The sequence below is a fragment of the Peromyscus eremicus genome, chromosome 1 (genome assembly GCF_949786415.1).
Source record: "Peromyscus eremicus chromosome 1, PerEre_H2_v1, whole genome shotgun sequence".
NCBI classification, from domain to species: Eukaryota; Metazoa; Chordata; class Mammalia; order Rodentia; family Cricetidae; genus Peromyscus; species Peromyscus eremicus.
In genome coordinates, this window is record NC_081416.1 from 160,799,417 (window position 1) to 160,806,178 (window position 6,762).

Genomic DNA, 6,762 nt, shown 5'->3' on the forward strand with positions numbered 1-6,762 from the left:
CTCCCCAGAATGATGAAATTTTTTTAAGCTTTCTTTATTCTTCACGTCTTTCACATCATGCCTCCAAACCCCACCCATCTCCCTCTCCCACCAAAACAAAATAAAATAAAATTTTAGAGAAAAAAGGGGGAAATGGAATAAAGTGAAAATCTAGTCATGGAAGCTGCATTGTGACACAGTGAGTCATGAAGTAAACCCTTTATCCATACGTTTTTACATGAGGGTGTTCATCATAAAGAATTGTTCGTCTGGTTCAAGGTCCCTGGTCTCTGCTACATCCTTGACACTGGGCCATCACTGGGATTCTTCCCGGATATCCGTTTCTACTCTGTCTCCTGGAGATCCTGCAGCCCTGCATCTGCCAGATTGTCGACCCCCGTCCCTGTAGGGGTGGTTGTTGGGCTTGATGTTGGGCTTGGCCAACCCTGGTTCTGGGCCTGGGTAGTTCCAGGGTTGGTCAGACTGCCAGCTCTTCCCTGTCTTTCCCACCAGGGGGAGCTCTTCAGCACTGTCCTGGCTAGTTCACCCCTTGCAACACGGAACAATGGCCAAGGCCAGTTCTCCAGCTTTTTTTTTTCCTCAGGGTCAGTTCTCCCACACCTACATCTTCAGGACCAGCTCTACTGTGTTGCCCAGGTGAGGTATAGGGGCCACTCTCCTGAGTGCTGCAGGTGATGAGGGGGCAGGAACAGCTCTCCCACTATTATGACCTCAGGGCAATCTGTTCCACGAACCTCAGGTGTTGATGGGTATAAGGTGGGGACATCTTTCCTCAACCCCTGCCAGTATGTGACAGATGAGTAATGGGGACAGCTCTCCCATGCACACAACATTGGAACTGGCTCACCCACACCTCTGCCATCCATCTGAATGATGGATTCTTATTCCTCTGGAATTATAACTAAAAATAATTTTTTCTTCAAGAAGTTTCTTTGTTTAAAATATTTGTTATTGAAACAGAAAGTAACTAAAAATCTGCATCTCTCAGAACACATTCCTGTCTTGTAACAGGCTCCCAGACCAAACTTGGCACAACTATCTCCATGATGAAAGCACCATTCAGGCCATAAAAACTCAGCACATTGACAGCATCACCTACCAAATCGAAAACAAAGACCTAATTCATCAAAGTTCTGGGACAGTCTCTAAATGTACTAACCTTACCTTTTGGTTTCTGCAGTTCTGCCTCTAGCTAACTACTGTTCTTGTTAAATAACTGAAGTGTGTTGACCCAGAACATGGTATTTGTCATGACCCTGAGAAAGGTTTGGAGCTTCAATGGGATTCCAAAACACCAAATGTGGTCACCATCTAGCTACTAAAGACATTTTCTTGGCTTTTGGTTTTTCATGAGACAGGTTCTTACTATCAAGAAAGGGTCTCACTGTATAGCTCTGGAACTCACTATGAAGACTAGGTTGTCCACAACCTTACTGAGATCCACCTGGTCTGCCTTCCAAGTGCTGATATTAAAAGTGTGCACCAACACTCCTTCTTTAATAAAGACTTTCTACTTAGACCTGTGTCTGGTAGTCTTCTCTGGTGGACACCCACAACATTCTTTAGTCAATGTACGAGTGCAGGTGAACCCTCCAGTGGAGGAAATTGTGAGGTGGCAGGTGAACTGTTGCATGGATCTGTTGAGGCACAATTTCCTAGGTTGTTTCCTAGGATTTCACAAATCCGTAGTTTCACAATGGGACTGTGAGTGAACATAAATGGGCCTGTTGCATCCCACCCTTTCCTTTATTCATTACCTCTCCTTTTCCAGGACACTGAATGTCTTCTACAGTATCAATTCAGTGCATAGCTGAAGTCACTGTAGGTTTAGGACCCAAGGAACCAAGTGACCAGTCACCTCAGGACCATGCTCTTTGCAAATCCACTTTGCAAATGATCTATGATGGGAACTCAGGGTCAAGGCCTCTCCTGGACAGGTTCTCTGGTGTTTTGTAATAGGGATTTCTCTTGGAGATAAGCATGGCAGGCTACCATAGGGACAATGTTCAGGTTTTTGTTGCCTGGAGCTGGATTGCTGTGACCCATGGCCTTCTTCCAAACTAAGCCACCCATCCTAGAATTCCCCCCATAAGCCACCCTTCATCTTTTCTAGGGGTGGACCAATTTCCAGAAAGTACACTGATGGAGTTCTGAAATAGAGAGCTGGAGTAATCATAGCACTGGCTGAGGGCTGCTATGCTCTGGGTGTTTGTCCTTGAATGACTCCTACAGACTCTCTTAGGCTCTCTGTAGACGCTCCACATCTCTTTCAGAGAAATGGACTTTGACATAGATTGTTTCTTCTTCCTGGGCAACAGCATCCTTCCTTGGGTGGGTAATGATCATGACAGAAGGAATGGGTTGACTGTGGCTCTCTGACACATGGATCCCATTCCTTAGGGTGAAACTTGAACCCACTGTCCTGTATTTAAGGATCTCTGAGGGCAGAGTTGCCTGAAGGTACTTATGTACAGTCTTTTGTTTTGTTTGTTTTGTATAGTTTTAAATCACTCAGGACCTCACATGTGCGAAGCAAGCAATACACCACTGAGCCATGGTGGTGTCATCTCTGAAAACAAATTCTTGATTATAAGCACTTTTTATTAGAGCTATTTCAAAAAACATGTTACATCCATATCTGTCCACGTTAACCAACATTTCTCTTTTCTGCACACCTTGACAACTTCACACTTCTCTCCTAACTGCTTTGAAGAGTAGACTGAGCCCTGTTGGAGAAAACCAGCAAGGCATCCCCATGATTCACCTTACAGTCTACTTGATCTTTGGGGAGGGTTTCATCCTGGCTTCTGGGTATCAGCCACTCGATGGAGCCCCCAACTTGTGAAGCGGGGGGGGGGGGGGGGGGAGGCTGCTGCCTCTGTCCAGAGTTCTGAATATTCAATTCCTAGGCTCCCTCTCTAGGATTGGCTTTCAGTGCACAGCCTTCATTCAGTGACCAGAACCAGCCTCCCTGGATCCTCTCCCTGGTAACATGATCTCACTAGTCCATCTTACCATGTAACCCTGCCAGCATCACTGACAGTCCTTGGTGCTCTAAGGCTGCTTTCCCAGTGTTCTGTCCAAGCACAGTTCATGGTCCATCCGAAGCTCTCTGTGTTGGTCTAATTGCACTGGCTGCTGCTGTGGACTGGTTCCATGAAAAGATTTCACCATAGTTCTGAAACCAGCACCCTCACCCATGTCTTAGGCATCATGACGTCTTAAAAAATAATTCATCTTATATCAAACACAGCTGTCCTGTGTGTCATTCATTTTCCCCACTAATCTGTCCTAGGGGTGTCTGCTTCCAAGACAAATGCTGTAAAAGTTTCCTAGCATGAGCTTAGCTTCTGCATTGGAATTTGCAGGTGAAAAAAAAATCCCAGCAATTAGCACATTGTGCCTTGGCTATATGCATCTTCTGGCCATTCTTAATGCGCCATCTCCTTACCTTTCCAATTTGGTCTTTATTCCAGCAATTTCAGAGCTTGTTCCACAGTACGTACACATCACTGTCCCCTCACCCATCCCTTCAAAACTCTTTTTTTGTTTATCATTTCCATAAATAATAACAGACATTTGCAGTTTAAACAAGTAGAAGAAAAACAAATTAGTAAGTAAAGATAGAAAGGGAGGGAGGAAAAAAGGAAGGAAAGAAGGAAGGAGGGAAGGAAGGAAGGAGGGAAAAAAGGAAGGAAAGAGGACAGAAATGACTGCAGCAGCATCTGTACACATGTACACCAGCAAACCAACTACCCAGTCAAACATCCAACAGTTCGAGGTCTTTCCAAGTCTCTAGAATGTACCTTGATTGAACTAAGTCCCAGGGTGTTTTAATGTGAAGGAACTGGTGTCCACCAAATGGATTATATTCTGAAGCCATGTGTCTAGGTTGAGCACTAGTTTGTGTGTGGGATTCTTTCTGGGTGGGATTAGCATTAGAATTGGTGAACTCAGCAAAGTAGATTGTCCTCTTCTGTGTCTGGGCATCAGCTAAGCCAATGAGAACCTGAGCCCATCAGCTACCTAGAACTCCAGCGGAGAGAAGGGGGAGGAGGGAGGAGGAGGAGGAGGGAGGGAGGGAGGGAGGAGAGAGAGAGAGAGAGAGAGAGAGAGAGAGAGAGAGAGAGAGAGAGAGAGAGAGAGAGAGAGAGAGATTATTTCCAGCCTTATTTCATGGCTTCAATACATGTGCCTCACCATTTAGACAAGTGGAGATACTTGCCCTTTTTGCTTTACAAGAGTTTCTAGTGTAGCCCTGGTTAACCTGGTACTTGTTCACTCTATAGACCAGGCTGGCCTTGAACTCAGTGATGCACCTGCCTCTGCCTCCTGAGTGCTGGATTTAAAAGGCATGTACCACCTTAATACCTGCCTGCTTTTTGCCTTTTATTTGTTTTAAGACAGGTTCTCATTTTGTAGCCAAGGCTATCTCAGAACTCATTTGCCTCCCATCTCAGCCTCCTAAATGTTGTGTTAGCACCATTTCTTGGCTGCTACTTGTCATTTTAACCATACATCGCATGAGGAAATATTTAGAACCCCCGGTTAGGTCCTTCCATGTGTTCAGTTGGCAAATATTTATACAGACTTACTGTGTGCTGGGTGGGCTGGTAAGTTTGAAATGTCAAGTTTTCATAACCTAGAATTACCTGAGCTGGATGTCTAAATTGAAGAATTGCCTAGACTAGATTGGCTTATGGGCTTGTCTGGGGAGGTTTTCTTGATTGTTGACTGAGGTGGGAAGACCCACCCAGAAAATGAGATGTTCCCTTTCATGTGCTGGCCCCAACTGTGTAAGAGTGAAGAAAGCTAACGGAGAGCAGAGACAAGCAGGCAGCATGGCTGCACTCATTCTCTCTGCCCTTGACCAGATGTGGTGTGACCAGCTGTCTCACACTCCTACTGCTGTGACTCCCCTGCAATCATGAAGTGTCACCTACAACTGTGAGCCAAATAAACCCTTTCCTCCTTTGAGTCTCTCTTCATCAGGGTGTTTTAGAAGCCTGTACGGAACTACTGTGAACAAGACCTTGGCCTTTAGGAGTCTGGCCTTTTGGAACTGTGTCCATGTCCTATTAGGGTTTCTACTGGTATGACAAAATGTTATGACCAAAAACAAGTTTGGGAAGAAAGGGTTCATTTCAGCTTACAGCTTGCAGTGTATCATCCAGGGAAGTTAGGGCAGTGAGGTAAAAAAACTTGCCAAAATACAAGCATTTTATGTAATTTAGAAAAAACTATTATGGACAAGGAATTCAGCACCAGCAGGAAATACTTTCAGGGTCTCCTAAACCGGTATTATTTTGGAATGAAGGACCATGGATTGGAAAGCCTGGAATCTACCTGAAAACCCGAGGAATGGGGTCAAAGTGGCAAAAACCCTAATCACTTCAGACCCCAGGGCCTGCCTGAGAAGTTCTGAGCCTGCTACACAGGCTGCACTGAGGAGACTAAGCTGTGAGCCGCATCCCTCTCCCCTTGACAGGATGTCACTGGTGTCCAAAGGAATCACAGAGAAGCTAGAGATGCCCACCAAATACTTTGTGGATGGAATTTGTTGATGGAAATGTGGAAATGTCAGAAATACTTTCTGGGAAGAATTGCTATGTATCACACAGAAGATAAGTAGAGGAGGAGCTGTGACCACCAGGAAGTAGCCTGAAACCATGCAGGCCCCTCACCCCACCCCACCAAATCTGCTCTAGCCTTTAGCCACACCAGCTTCCCCTGACAAACAGGCATGAGGTAGTAGAGTGTTGTCAGCCATGTCAGCCGCCTCCACAAGTGAAATTTACTCTGAGCTGTCCATCAATCCCTCCTTGATATAGATCAGATGTGTGTCTTTACCCCCAACATCTTTTAGTCATACCAAGGCCTCTCTGTTTATGTTTTTGTTGTTCCCAGGCTTTTCTGTGTAGTGATGCCACTCTACCTTATCAGTTATGGCCTATGCATGGTCTGATTTCAGTCCTTGTCCCCTGTGACCTCTTCATGTAGAGAAGTACACCACCTCGACAAAGCTTTATCCTAACCTTTGAAATCCTAACCTCGACACTGCACTGGAGACCAGGGATATAGCTCAGTTGACAGAATGTTTGCTTAGCATGCACGAATCCATAGAAGGATTCCCAGAATTATGTAAACCCGGTGACGGTACCTACTTACAATTCCAGCACTGGAGACATAGGGGCTGACAGACCAGATATTCAAGGCCAGCTCTGCCTATATAACGATTTCAAGGCCTTCCTGGGACAGGTGAGATCCTGTGTTGTAATCAAATACACACACACACACACACACACACACACACACACACACACACCAGTGCCTACCTCAGCACATGTTCTAACTAGTGTTGGTCCATTTTATCTAAAAGAAAATGCCTATAATGTCACTATTTCTTAATTTTATTCTCATTGTCTTTTGCTCTAAGCAAAATTTTACTTACTGTTCTAGAAGGGAAATGAGGCACAGCAGAACTGAGCAGGAATGAATGTTTTAATTTACTCACAATGCAAAGGCATTCTGCCCGTGAATGTCACTATAGTTTGTAGGAACAAAAAGGCACGGATGGAGAGGGTGATACTGGTCCTAACTGAATAGCTGCTATGCCAAAGCCAGGCTCCTAGGTGGAAGCCTAACTCCAACAGAGTAGAAACATCAGTTGCTCAAGAAAAGAGAAGGGAAGAGGACAGATGGAGCCTCTGGGATAGAGGACTAGGGACCTGGTGGGGGGAGTCAGTTGCGCCTGCTTTTATT